Source organism: Anoplopoma fimbria, chromosome 19, assembly GCF_027596085.1.
Source record: "Anoplopoma fimbria isolate UVic2021 breed Golden Eagle Sablefish chromosome 19, Afim_UVic_2022, whole genome shotgun sequence".
In the NCBI taxonomy this organism is placed as follows: Eukaryota; Metazoa; Chordata; class Actinopteri; order Perciformes; family Anoplopomatidae; genus Anoplopoma; species Anoplopoma fimbria.
Window position 1 is genome coordinate 17,377,625 of NC_072467.1, and position 14,758 is coordinate 17,392,382.

Consider the following 14,758-nt stretch of genomic DNA (forward strand, 5'->3'; position numbering starts at 1 on the left):
CACCACCTTAATGCAGAAACCATGTTTCCATGTTGACAAAGCAGTTTACTGACAAAATCCACCCTGACAGTGATTCAACATTCAGACCCCAGAACACAATACTGGACTTACACTCCCTTGTTAGAATAGTTCACTCAGCCAGTCCCAACACACAGAACACTTTTCCAGCCCTGTTATCCATGTGATGAAAAACAAACATCAGATAGGCGTCTGTATGCAAACAATCATATCAAGAGATCTTTCTATGTACAGCACCTGTGTGTGAGAAATGCACACAAAGCAGTTTTTCCGCTGCTTTAATCCAACCTCACTCCTCCTATTCCCTCCAGTCTCTGTCTAACTCAAGCACAAAGATCCCTTTTTGAGAGAGAGAGAGAGAGAGAGAGAGAGAGAGAGAGGTAAGAGTGAGAGCGATTAGGCAGCACGTTTGTCCTTGTGTTTATGTGTTCAACTGCCCAGAGCTGACAGCCATCCCCCATCCTGCAGCCATTAGCTACGGCTATCTCACTGTATGCTTTAGCCAAGTGGCTGTGCTGCTATCAGCTTCATGGTTAGCACCATAGTATGACCATAACTGTCATACAGCGCCGTCTACACTGCTCCTGCTGCACTGCACATCAACAAGAAGCCTCTAGAAGCTACTGATGTTCTTGAGGAACTTTATAAACAACTCTTCTTATCTGCTCCCCGGCCTTCTGTTATCCCATCTCCACGGAGGGCAGCATGAGCTATGAGTTACTGACATATGAGGAGAAATGTACTTACAAACCCAGTGAAATTAAACCTGAGGGACGCCTGGTCACAAGCCCAAGGCAAGTTCAAATATGGTTTTCCGGAGACCCTTTTCACTGCAGAGATTTGGACCTGCTACATGTGACATAAACACTTCAAGTTGCATTTTATTGATTGATTTTTGGCAAAAGGCCAAGCTGTAAACACAAAACTGACATTATCACCGGCTCCCAAAACCCATCTTTTTAAACTAGCCTATTCACTTTAATTACAAAACACCAATTTAAATTGCTGAGCTATCCTCTATTACCTATTATGTGCATTATTGTTTACTTTATTGATCCTATATTTCTATGGCTCGTCGTTTATCGTGTGTGTTGTTATTGATTTTATGTGATATAAGGCACCATTAAATAAAATGTATTATTCTCATTCCAAAGTTGTTCTAGCTAATAACCCAGCCAGCTTATCTGATATTTATATGTCTGATATTTACTGTCCTTTTAGCTATGTTTTCACCCTGGGGGTGCAGGACTATATGTGACTCCTGGCACTTTACTCATCTGTACTGCTCTGTTCTTTACCGTCCCACTCCTGCTTTAGAGGATTTCATTTATCTCTATGTACTATCTGATTCTTTAGCCCCGACTGTGCTCTGTGCTGTACTCTGTTCAGTCCAGTTCACTTCTGCTCTCATTTCCGCTGTAATCTATTTTGCCCTCAGAGTGGGGGTAATGAACCAGAATAGACAACACATGACTTCCAGTCAGTGACCATCGTGAGAGTAACAAACAGCAGTGTGAGCAGTGAAATGTTTAACTTGAACTTTAAAAGACCCCACCACTATAATGGTTACAATAACTTAGAGTCATAACGAGTTTGTCAGGTGGGAAAATCAAGAAGTAGAGAGTTGGTAGAGCTAAGGTCAGGTGGACCGTTGTGGAACACTGCACTCTGAGCACCAGGAGTCGGTCTTCCCATGAAACTAGTGACAAAAGTCACAGGAAGAATCCACAACGATCTATATCACAACACGGTCCTGAATTCTTAACTGTGTGTTTCAAACAGAAACACTGCAGCACAGAGACATGTTTAGACATGACTGTGTCTATGCTAAACCCAACAGGACAATGAGCGCTTGGGATTTTACTTCTCATCTAAAGACCCATTAATCATTTAACATGGTTATTAATTAAAGACTGGTGAAACACACTACCACCTTAATGACTAAACACACATGATGACTGGAAATCTTTCCCCTTTAAGTAGCGACCTGAAAGAGATCTTGTGGGCTGTTGTTGTCACAGCATACACACTCACACCTTTGACTATCCAGTATTACTACATTCTCGTAATGTCAGTGGCAGAGCAGCTCGACTCTGGTAATCATCAGTTTAACAACCAAAGGGCACCAACAAGCTAAGTTCTATAGATGAAAACTGTTAGACCTGAAGAATGAGTCCTTATCATCAATCTTCCATTCTCAATATGACCTGTCTAATAAAGACCAAATAATAATCTTCAAAATAAAGCTGTAGAAGACTAACGTGTGTATTGGAATGGACAGAAACCAGTGAATGACCTCCATGTATTCCAAACCATCTGTATATCAAGTGGCATTAAGCTCACTCAGATGTAATGAGTATTAAACATGCTGCAACTAAATGTAGTGTAAGAAAGACAGAGAGAGATAAAGAGGCACAGCCAATGTGAATAAGAGGACACTATCTAGAGATCTCAGCCAAGGCAGAGCTCCTCCAACAAAGACCTCCAGCAGAGCTAATATGAGCCGACACTGGGCAGAGAGACATACCACATTAAGCAGAGCGTATTACTGCTCATCAGGCTGATGTGATGATGAGGAGGATGGAGACACACGGTCATTTCGGTATTTAATGCGTTTTGTGTATTCGCTTAAAACGTAAGCTAGGCTAAGTTAGTCTTTTCAACAGTACGTGTGGACTGAACTCTTTCATGCAGGTATGATGTCAATCTGTACCCAGACTTATCTAATGACATGATTGTCTCCTTACAAATTTAATTATTATGGAAAATTAGCCCAAAATTAGTCTATAAATTTGAGAAAACAGTGAAAAATGACCATCACAGGTTCCCAGAGAACGGGTGGACCGCTTCACAGGGCTGTTTGTCTGAGCAATAGTCCAGCATATTCAAATTTGCAATGATATCCAACAAATATAACTGATTAATACATTTGAAAAGCTAGCGACAGACACTGACTTTTCTGTTGCTAATTGATAAACTAATTGATTAATCCCCTAATTGTCATGTCTTTATTTGGAGTGTCTCTTTCTCTTCTCTCCAATTATGTCTTGTCAATCATTTGTAAAGCACTTTGAATTGCATTTAATTTGTTTGATAGATTGATATGAAAAAGTGAAATATTCTAAAAGGTTTTAGGCAGAAACTCTTTTCACCTTTATAATTTAAAATATAATATATGAATCTTGATCATGTCTTATGAAGTAAAATGTGCATGCAGCATGATGAGTTTACAGTATGAATATTGATTATTATTGTAATTCTTGTAACACCTAATCAGACACCATTCTCAACGGACAGCTTGGCTCTTAACTACTCCATTCTCTGTCTGTGTTTTCATTGACAATGCAACTGCACTGTCCTGCTAATGCTAAATACTATAGCTTCCACAAAGCAACATGGGAATCTATTCATGAGCTCTGTTGTCTTACTCTGATCCTTTTCTCTTAATGAATAAAAATCTGCTCTGAGACACTGTAAAGATACCAATAATTAAACTCAATCAACTAATCCAGTTTGATACTACTTACTAAGATGTATTACACGGTATGAATTTGAATGTTGAAAATTCTTGTTTTGCATCAATGCATTCCTGATTATAACACAAAGGGAATGTTTAGGGTAGCGAGGCTGTGAACCAAAAAAGGGTTGCGATCTGTGAGAAGAAAATGTTCCATCAGCAGTTTGTTTTCTAACTTGCCTGACAGGAACAGAAGGTTGGGAATATCAACAGAGAGCTGTCGTTGTTCTGCAAAGTGAGAAACCTTGACATTTGAAATTCCAGCATCACCAAAACCTTCACAAAGATCAATTCTTAGGATGGCACACACACACACACACACACACACACACACACACACACACACACACACACACACACACACACACACACACACACACACACACACACACACACACACACACACACACACACACACACACACACACACACACACACACACACACACACACACACAGTGTGTGTGAGTTAACTGTTCCTCCTCATTTGGCTTAGCCTGTTTGGATTAGTGTCACCAGCAAGAGGTCAGAGCTATGCCCCCAGGCCTTCCTGTCACGCAGGGTAAATACAACTCTGTGTGTGTGTGTGTGTGTGTGTGTGTGTGTGTGTGTGTGTGTGTGTGTGTGTGTGTGTGTGTGTGTGTGTGTGTGTGTGTGTGTGTCTCTTTATGTGGAGCCAAGCCAACAAGAAACACCAGATTCTTCACCAATTGCCATCAATGCACAAGACCAGTGACATTTAAGATGAGACTGTTCCCTGTTTTGTCCCACAGTTGTGTTTTTTATTTTTCACCACTTGGCCATCTTGGTAGTCAAGCAACTGGTGTTTATTAATGGGATCATGATTAATGAACATGACGGCCTGCGATATTGATGTTTAAAATGTGCTCCGCTCATAAAAAACTAAATCAAGCACTTCCTAAACTACCAGCCAGACACCAGGGGCCGATCCAAATGTCTTGGCTTCACTTGTGGAGAGCTCACTGGGGTCAAGGTGCTTATCAGCATACACATATTTGATTGGCTGAGCAGCGTAACGTAAGATGATATAAAACACATGTAATTGGTCGGTGTGTTCCTGGACCGCTGAGCAGGCGTTGCAAAGGCTAAAAAAGCTGGGCCTCTTAAAATAGAAGAGTTCTGTAAAAATGTAATAATTCTCAATCATCTATCAGTTGTAGATCCAGATCCGGATACAACGGTGTCTAGGTCCGAAACTGGACTGCCTAATAGTGAGCCCTGTTCTAAGGGTTCTAACAAAAAAGGCAGAACCTAGGCTCTTAAAGAAGAACCTGTTTGGAACCCCTCTTTCTAGAGAGTCACAACAAAACAAATAAACTAAAATTGCCTTTTTAATCTCTCTTGTTGCACCCTGTTTCTTTCTCTCCCCTTTCCAACTGATTAAGAATGGATTCCTTCTGAGCAACACACGAGTTTTGTCTTTCCAGAGCAGATTTGTTAAATGAGACAATTAAAGTCCTGAAATAATTAGCTACTTATCCAAGTATTGTCACACCAAATTGGCTTTATTGCTATAGCTGTTGAGTGGTAGTATGCAAGTAGCATTTTCCAAAGTAATAGAATAACATTACAGTGAGACTGAAGTCTGGCAATGCTATATCAAAAATATCTCCCTTGACATGTTTGAGGTCTTTAGGATGCACAAAACTCATGACATTTTTCACCCATGTTCAAACAAGTAATTATTTAGATTTGAAGTTGTAATTAGGCTTGAGCGTGGCATGTGGGCTTTCTAGCGCTCCCTATTTACTTTTAGCCTTCAAACAAATTTTTGACTTTTCAAAATCGCGGTAAGTAAGCAGACACCTACACGCTTATATTGAGTTTTGAATATATAAATAGGTTTTTCCCACATGACACTAGAGCATAATAGCTTTTGAACCTCCCTATCTTGTCAATGCCGATGTGATGTCTGCTAACCTACATTCTATAGTTCTTCATGATGACTTTATCTGGGTTATTTTATTGTTATTACTGGAAAAAGCTCCAGAGCGACAGAAAACATTATATAACCGTGTTCATTGGCTGAGAGGTACTCCTCATGACAAGTAATCTGACCTTTATGTGTAAAACTGGTGAAGTGCTGCTGTAAGCCAATACAGGCACCTGCCTCCTTTATGAATAAAGGCCACCTTTGTCATCATCAGTCCAATCTCCCCAAAACTTGATGAATTCCCTTTTCCCCATTTTACATGAAGGTGCAAGAACCAAGTGAGCATCTTAAGAACAGAATAGATCTGACCAATTAACTGCATGCAAAAGTAACAACAATAGAAATTCCAGTGCCAAACCATCTGATACCATAAACTGTTTGTACTCTGCCAGCTGAGTCAGATGGAGCAGATATTCAGTCTCAAAAGAACGACTCTAAACCAACCCCAAAAAATACTAAACAGAAGCTTGCAGGTGGTAAAAACTTCTATCTCTACAATGACAGCCAAGCACGTAGAGCAGGACAAAGAGGCCGGCAGCTTGGCTACCGGAGACGCCCGTTACAGAGTCACAGCCTGCTAACAAACTAGCTGGGGAAAGAACACAGGCAGTTCACATTACAGGATTATGTTACAGTCACATACGCATAGGCTGTGTGTGTGTGTTTGTCTTTAACGGGTCTCAGGTAAATGTCATCAGGAAGCAGGTGCACAGACGTTCAGACTCAGACACAGACTCAGACACACACACACACACACACACACACACACACACACACACACACACACACACACACACACACACACACACACACACACACACACACACACACACACACACACACACACACACACACACACACACACACTTCATTTCAGTGAAACCGATCAAAATCTCATGTCTTAAAGAAAATACTTCATCAGCGTGTTTTAGGCAACAGAAGGTAAGCATCACACCGGTTCCCTCCACACAAAGACAGTGGGGTTTTTCCATTTGTTTTGTTGTTCAGCAAGATGATCGTCACAAATGAACAAACAATTTATGATTTTGAAATGGAATGCAATCAGCAGCAGTAAAAAGCTAACATTGGGCTATAAAGGAACTACACCACGGTCACATGAGCGGGAGTAAACACAACGTGGCTGTGGAGGCGGACGGGTCGGCATGATGGCGTTTAGTCGTCTCTTTTAGACAGTTGTTAGCAACCGTCTTTTTTAAGAAATGTAAAAGCTCCTAGAATCACCAGAGGAATATTAACTGACGTATTTTAGATCGTAGAACAAAACACTCAAGTGTCTTCAGCTTGTGTTACCACTAACCTTATTTCAGACATTATATCAGAAAACCCATCGACTCTCAGACGATGGAACAGGAAGTTTAAAAATGCTGACATTCTTACTGGTTTTATAACTTAGCATTTACTGCAGCTCTATATTTCTGCTTTTACTATCATTCTATTATATCCATTGCTGCTGTTATTATATGTAGGCTTTTTCTACAATCATTTGTTCTGCTTTAATAGCTATTACTACTGTCATTATATGTATTATTTGTATAATATAGATGACATGACATCTATTGCACTTCTGTCCATCTTGTGAGAGGGATCCTCTGTTGATCTCCTGGAGGTTTCTTTCTTTATTTTCCCTGTTGAAAGTTTTTGGGGGAGTTTTTACTTCTCCTTTTCTTACTTAAGAAAATGGAACAATTCAATTTTAAAATGAGATATTTTCTTTAGTAATATTATGGTAATATACTGATTTAGGCTCTCTGATTGTCTCCTGTCACTCTGTTTGCACTATCCCTCCTGCTCCTTAAAATAAAGAAGTTGAAACTCTCACAAAAGGTGAATAAATTCCTGGAATAAATACAGAGACTCCTGGAACAAGTCTTTCTACTGCATCTGGTGCTAGTTAATGTAAAAATAGAAATAAAGACACAACTTATATTTATGTAGAACAACAAATTAACCAATTAAACAAACTGTTTTTTCGCCTAGCTAAGTGAAACAAAGAGGATTCTTGAATATCACAAAAGAAAAAATTCACAAGAAATATTTCTTGTATTTAAATATTCCAAAATGCTTTTGGAGTATTTAAATATTCCAAAAGCATTTCTCAAATATTTTTTTGCATCAACCTCACAGCATAATATGTCAGTCAGTCCCTGGATGTGGACTGCTGCAACAGGTCCAGACAAACACATTGTCATGTTGCTCATCCTTCTGCCCAGTCTGTGTTTTCACATTCTGATTCATCTGATTAATTGATAAGTTGTTCGGTCTATAAAATGTCAGAATACATTAAAAATGTTGATCCCTTTGTAGTTAAGGTCCTGCACACACACTCAGATCTCTATTGGTCCTGTTGATGGTGGGTGGAGCTAATGTTGGAATTAAGGTCACTCCTGAGAGGGCATCTAATCAGCCAGAAAACATGAACACACCAGACCATAGTGACGTAACCAAATGGCTTTTTGTCTGACTAACACTTTATAAGATATGATAAGATATTATATTCAGTTTACCACCGTAGAAAACAGAGCAAAGAAGCAAATCAAGGCTGGAACCAGCAACTGTTTTTCATTTTTCACTTTCACAATGAATCAATGAAAATAGTTGCATTTCGTTTTTCTGTCAATGGACAAATTGATAAATCAGCTAATTGTTTCAGCTCCACCACATTTTTAGTCCTCCACCCATCCAGCCAGACCTTCAGCCACACTACATGCTGACACTGCATATCATCAGCCCTTTTCACACAGAGACTCTGCATTGCTGTTATACTGAACCAGTGGCGGCATAATGCTGCTCCAGTGTGATTTCAGATCACACACATAGACTGTCACCATCGTGGATTACAGCCGTGGCCAAGTTGTTGTTCCATTGTAACCAACGAACAGAAGTTACCATATTTGGAATGCAGAGGAGTGACGTAGAGCGGCCGTATACGGCTCTGGTGTCAGCAGCAACCTGTCATTCACAGTTAGCCCGCCTTAAAGCAAATTCTTTATGTTCTGTTTGACTCTAAATGGACTATAATTTACTAAATGAACATCATGCTGCATTGAAGAATACTTGAAACTAGAGATGGGGCAGATCAATGGATCTTTCCCCATTCCCTACCCTTCTATATCCAGTCCGTCAGACCACACCCATCTTCAAACACAGCCTTCCTATTGGTTGCAACCACACTCATGAAAATCAGTGTACACACAGACTAACAGACATGTAGACACCATTCTAACTATCTATTAATATAATTTACATTACCATTTCCAGTATAGTAATCATTGGTCAAAAATACACCACAAGAGAATTAAATGTTTCAAATCTTTCTTTGAAGCTTCTGGTCGACATCTAATATATCCTAATTTTAAGTAATGGGAATCTGGCTGCATCTGACCTCATTCCCATTGCCTCTTCCCAACTCCAGCTGTCATCCAGCACTGACCTCTTCATCCCCATTACCACCCCTCTTCTCTCAAACTGTCTCTCCCTCATTGCCCTAATTATTTTTTTCCCCAGCCTTACCTCCTCTCTCCTGTGGCTGGTTTGATATTGTTTCTGACAAGTCAAACAGGGATAGATTTGACTACAGCGATGCTCACCACTTTTTAAAAGGAAGGGACGTGTTTTTTTAGTTTTTTTAATGGCATGTCATGGAAAAGTTTACTGTGTATACTGCATCTTAAACACTGGTACAAAATCATTGGTTATTGCCAGCCTTAGAAAATTAATACTGGTATTACAGTATTGGTCCCAACATTTAAAAGCCTATACTTGATTTTCCGTTAAAGCAAAAGAGTGGACATTATTTACCAAATGGGATGTGCATTAGTATGTTGGCTCTGAACGTAAAGGACTACATTATCTAACGTCTCACAATCACTCGCTGGTTTCTCAGAGAGCAGAATAATAGCAAACAAAATCAAATAATACAAGCTTTTAGCTTCCACTCGTCTTCTAATTCCCCTTCTTTCCATCCTCATTTGCCATTTTAGCGCTTTGTGTCCACACCCCTACCAACCCTTTGTTTTCTGTTACATTCAATCCTGGACTAAGAACATCATCACTTTTGGTTTGTCTTTAACTTGGTTTTAGTTGTTGTGTCACAGATCAGTCAAACAGTGTTGATGTGTTAAAGGAGGTCCTCTACAATTCATCCTGAAAATAGGTTGAAGTTTATGACAAGCAGGCAAAAAGAGATGCCTGACTAAAGAAGGGTGATTCATTATATTCACATTACTCACCTATAACTTGGGTTGCTATGGTGTTGATGGTCAAATAAACAAAGAAATTACTAAAAACAAAAGAAAAGTTTAAAAAACCTGAGCCTCTGCCGACAAGCACTATTTTCCTATATATCTCGTTCTAACAAAAACAATACTCTTACCTGTGTAGCATCTATGATCTGCTCTTCTCTACCACTTCTTCTCATTCGCTTTCCCCTCTTTTTCTCTCCCTTCACAGCAAACTAAAGATAAACTCTAATAAACTACAGTGCTTTGATTTGATTTCTCTCTCTCTGCCATTTTCCTTCCATTCCCTCAGAAAGCACAGGATTATCCTTGTGCCTTTGTCTTACCTTTTGAAGACATTCTTCCACATATATCTCTCCTGAATTTATTATTCTTCTCTCTCTGTGTCTGATTATATTCTATTATATAACTAAAAGCAGTAGTTTAGACGACAGAGCAGTGAACTACAGTAGAGGTGTGGTTAGTAGCAGTAGTTAAGATGACAGAGCAGTGAACTACAGTAGAGGTGTGGTTAGTAGCAGTAGTTAAGATGACAGAGCAGTGAACTACAGTAGAGGTGTGGTTAGTAGCAGTAGTTAAGATGACAGAGCAGTGAACTACAGTAGAGGTGTGGTTAGTAGCAGTAGTTAAGATGACAGAGCAGTGAACTACAGTAGAGGTGTGGTTAGTAGCTGAACATATATGGCTGAAGAGGAAAGCGGCTTTGATCCAGGGATGAATTCCATCACCTGCTGATCCCATGGGTGTGCACACTTCATGCATTCATTTGTACAGAGACATAGCTCCAAAACCGTATCCAAGGTAAGCTAAAAGCATTGTTTAATAACTACTTCAACAATACTTTTGTTATAAATGTAGGGCATTTATTCATTCACCACTTCACCTCAGCTCCTGTTTTTAATTCCTGTGTTGTTTAGAAGTGCTAATGGCACCTAAGAGCCAACCAAAGCAGCCTTAATCAATTCACTGTCGTCAGTGCAGTGACTCCTTTCAACTCACTCCCTTTCAAATGAGATTTGCAATAGAAAAGAGGAACCAGCCGCTGTATTCAGAGGCAGGAGGCTCCTTCAGCTCTCTCAAGTCGCCTGTCTGTGATGTCTGTGCACGTGCGCATACACGTCTCAGTGTGTCTATGAACACTATCTCCAGGATTAGATGCAGCAGATGCTTCAGCAGAGGGGAGCCTCACATCAGCCTTGATATTCTTCCATTAGCATATCAGCCTCCTCTAGTCTTCTCCCTACCCCCTTTACTCATGCTGTCAGAAATTGATAATCTGCAATTACACAACATGTGTCAGTGCAACTAAACTTAATTTAATAGCTCCGAGCTGACAATACACGACTGAGCAGGCGGAGAAGAACCAGTGCCACAAGAAAGTACCATGTTTTCTAGCATGTCGCCTGTACACAAGCCAAATCTGCTGTCATGTGGAACAAGTCCAGCAGCCTATGAAATAAAAGTGCATATTAAATACCTCACACCCGGCTTGGTCATGCTGCAGTACATGACTGGAACACTGATAACATCAGCAAGTTGCAATACTTGAAGTTTGGTGACCATAGAGAGGTATGGACCTCCTATAGAAGAGGCTACCACATCACTGCATCCCTGGAATATAGTATCAAAGTATCAGCATTAGTATCCTCAGTTGAATTTCATACAAGCAGCTACTGAGGATAAAAGGTATGCTAATGTCACAGTCCAGAAATAATTATTTAACGTTTATGAGGCTAACGTAGTTTGTCCATCAACTATGAAATAACTTTTACTGTGTTAAAAAAAAGACAATAGAATGTTCAAACCGAGCCAACCGCACAAAAACTCCCTCAGAGTCCCTTAAATCTATGAAGTTTACAGTAAACGTATCTGCAACAGTATCACTATGCCGACAAGATGAAATCCCTGAGAAACTCACTGTAGGCGACTACATGACGCGTTTGAGTTCCAGAAGCCGCCTAGGTTAAAACAGCCATTAGCTTCATTGCAGTTCTGTTACTTACGATGCGAATCCGTTGAGGCTTTATCCAACAAAATCCTTTATTTTAGTTTGCTGGAGACACTCGGAGATAACCTAAGTACACACACAGACATAAGTGCCCCTCACACACACACACGCACACACACCCACACACCCACACACACACACACACAAACACACACAAACACACACACACACATGCAAGGTGCTCTGAACTGTGCAGGAACGTACAGCTGTGTAGCCCTCTACGCGCTGTAGTGGAGCGTGAGCTTCCTCAACTATCACCTGCCATGTGATAGGCACGATGCCTTCAGGAACCGCTCGTAATATATCACACCAGTGGCTGACACTTACATACCGGACCTTCTTGTTATATTAATGTGATAATAGGTGTCATGCAAGTAGGTTATTTCCGTAACTATTATTTTAATTTAAACAGATCTTAAAAACATGTTTCATCATGTATACGTATTGGCAGTTAATATGAAAATGCAACACAGACTATGAACTACATAGGATACTATTGATATTCCAAACTATTGGTATTCTGATTAAGTCTTAAACAATTTTTGTTGGCAACACAGACCTCACAGACAACCCAATTATTGTCCCAATATGTATGTGCATTATTGTTGCAACATTAACTGTACCAAAATATATACCAAAAAAATATCTCCCATGGCACGTGAAGGAAGCAAAAATAGCAGTAGGAGATATTAGAATAATTTGCAGATATTTGAATTTAGGGACATTGGTAAATGGACTGTACTCGTATAGTCGACCACTCAAAGCCCTTTTTCACTCCATTCACATTCAACCATATTCATACACTGATGGCAGGAGCCACCACGCAAGGTGCCACTTGCCCATCAGAACAGTCATACACATACATACATACATACATACATACATACATACATACATACATACATACATACATACACAGGCTGATGTGAGCGCCTTGGAGCACTTGGGGATCGAACCCCCAACCATCTGATCGGGTACAATTGCCCCGCGACTCAATACTCCTCCAAAATGTTAATCAGGTTACAACCTACCTTATTTTCGGCCAACAGAGGGCATTACACAGTAAACAACCTAATGCCTGTAGCCCTTCGAGAACTAATAAAAAGTTGATTTACGATTATCATAACTTAAAATGTATGCAACAGACTGGAAAATGATAAGAACATTATTATTTTTCCCAGTCACTTCAAGAGGTTAAGACAAAAGTTTGTAAACATGTCTTTTTGGTTGAAACTTCATAAAAGCACAAACAAGAATGCAGCATAAACACAGCTTCAACGGCCAACAAGCTCACGTTATTGTTGTTACATCCATTTGTAGTTTTAATCTGACTCAACACTGTCATCTAGTGGCACAATAACTATTTCCATCTCTTTTGACTTGGAGCAGTGTCATTTTGGTTTCTTACTGGTTGCAATCAGAGATGCACCTATACCAATACTGATATCATATATCGGTATATCGGTATATCAACTCAATTAGGTTGATTGGGTATCGGTCACAATGGACGGATCTGGTATCAGATACCATCATTTTTGATTATTTACAATTCAGTACATTTACACTGATGTATTTATTTGCTACATTTTGTTTTGCAAAGTTAGGGATGCATTATTTAAGTCCAGCCTGAAACACTGATATTGGATCAGTACACAAAACCAAAGCCCATGTATCGCTATCGGAACTGAAACAGTCGGATCAGTGCATCCCTAGTTATAATCGATTACATTTCTACCTGTCATACACTCAAAGATTACTTTTCTTTCTGGCTATGGACCCAGACCCAGTTAAGTGATGTTGACTTGTTTACTCATTTATTCACTCAATAATTTCTCATTTAATCATAATATGAATAAAGTGGTAATGCACTTAAGAAATACAATGTACTTATATCATATAAATGTATGCAGGGAAAATGTATATTTATATATTGACCATAAATCACCATAAATTATATGGATTGATAACCCCATTACCCTACATGAAATTAAGGTTATAACAACTCACCAACTGTAAACTGTTCCACTTCCATGGTAATGACAGTGTGACATGTGTGGAGAGAACACAGACAGGTTCGGATAAGGTGGGCAGATAATACATGTAAATAAACAGTAAAAGATGTAAAACTATGACCAGCAGGGGGCGTCAATGTGCACAGTGCAGGCAACTACAGAACTTGAGCCAGACAATAAGGTAGTTGCGTGTTTTCTTAGTTGCTCTAACAAAATACTGAAGATCACAATAAATCGATTTTAGAACAAAAATTATAAGTTTACCTTCAGCTGCTTTTGTATATTGACATAAGTGACACATTAAAGGACCCCAACTAAAGGCGTGGACAAACATGACAAATGAAAAAAATTCCAATTCCGTAACTATTATTTTAATTCAAACAGGTCTTAAAAACAGCAACTTTAATCATCATGTATACGTATTGGCAGTTAATATGAAAATGCAACACAGACTATGAACTACATAGGATACTATAGATATTCCAAACTATTGGTATTCTGATTAAGTCTTAAACATTTTTTGTTGGCAACACAGACCTCACAGACAACCCAATTATTGTCCCAATATGTATGTGCATTATTGTTGCAACATTAACTGTACCAAAATATATACCAAAAAAATATCTCCCATGGCACGTGAAGGAAGCAAAAATAGCAGTAGGAGATATTAGAATAATTTGCAGATATTTGAATTTAGGGACATTGGTAAATGGACTGTACTCGTATAGTCGACCACTCAAAGCCCTTTTTCACTCCATTCACATTCAACCATATTCATACACTGATGGCAGGATGGCAGACAATAAGGTAGTTCCGTGTTTTCTTAGTTGCTCTAACAAAATACTGAAGATCACAATAAATCGATTTTAGAACAAAAATTATAAGTTTACCTTCAGCTGCTTTTGTATATTAACATAAGTGACAGATTAAAGGACCCCAACTAAAGGCGTGGACAAACATGAGAAATGCATTTTTCTCAAAAGGTTAAACT

At 39.3% G+C, this 14,758-nt stretch overlaps 1 protein-coding gene across 5 annotated transcripts in view; it reads right to left on the minus strand.

Moving 5' to 3' along the window:
• The window catches only part of ppfibp2b (PPFIA binding protein 2b), a 75,017-nt gene extending 63,103 nt beyond the window's left edge, over window positions 1–11,914 (minus strand). For 2 of the 5 annotated variants that reach the window (XM_054619252.1, XM_054619251.1), the window contains exon 1: window positions 11,751–11,902. The gene's annotated coding sequence lies outside the window, so the exon portion shown is untranslated. Of the gene's footprint in view, window positions 1–11,750 lie in introns of all 5 variants that reach the window. The other 3 variants (XM_054619250.1, XM_054619248.1, XM_054619249.1) reach the window with 3 other exon arrangements.
• Between the last annotated feature and the right edge of the window lie 2,844 nt (window positions 11,915–14,758).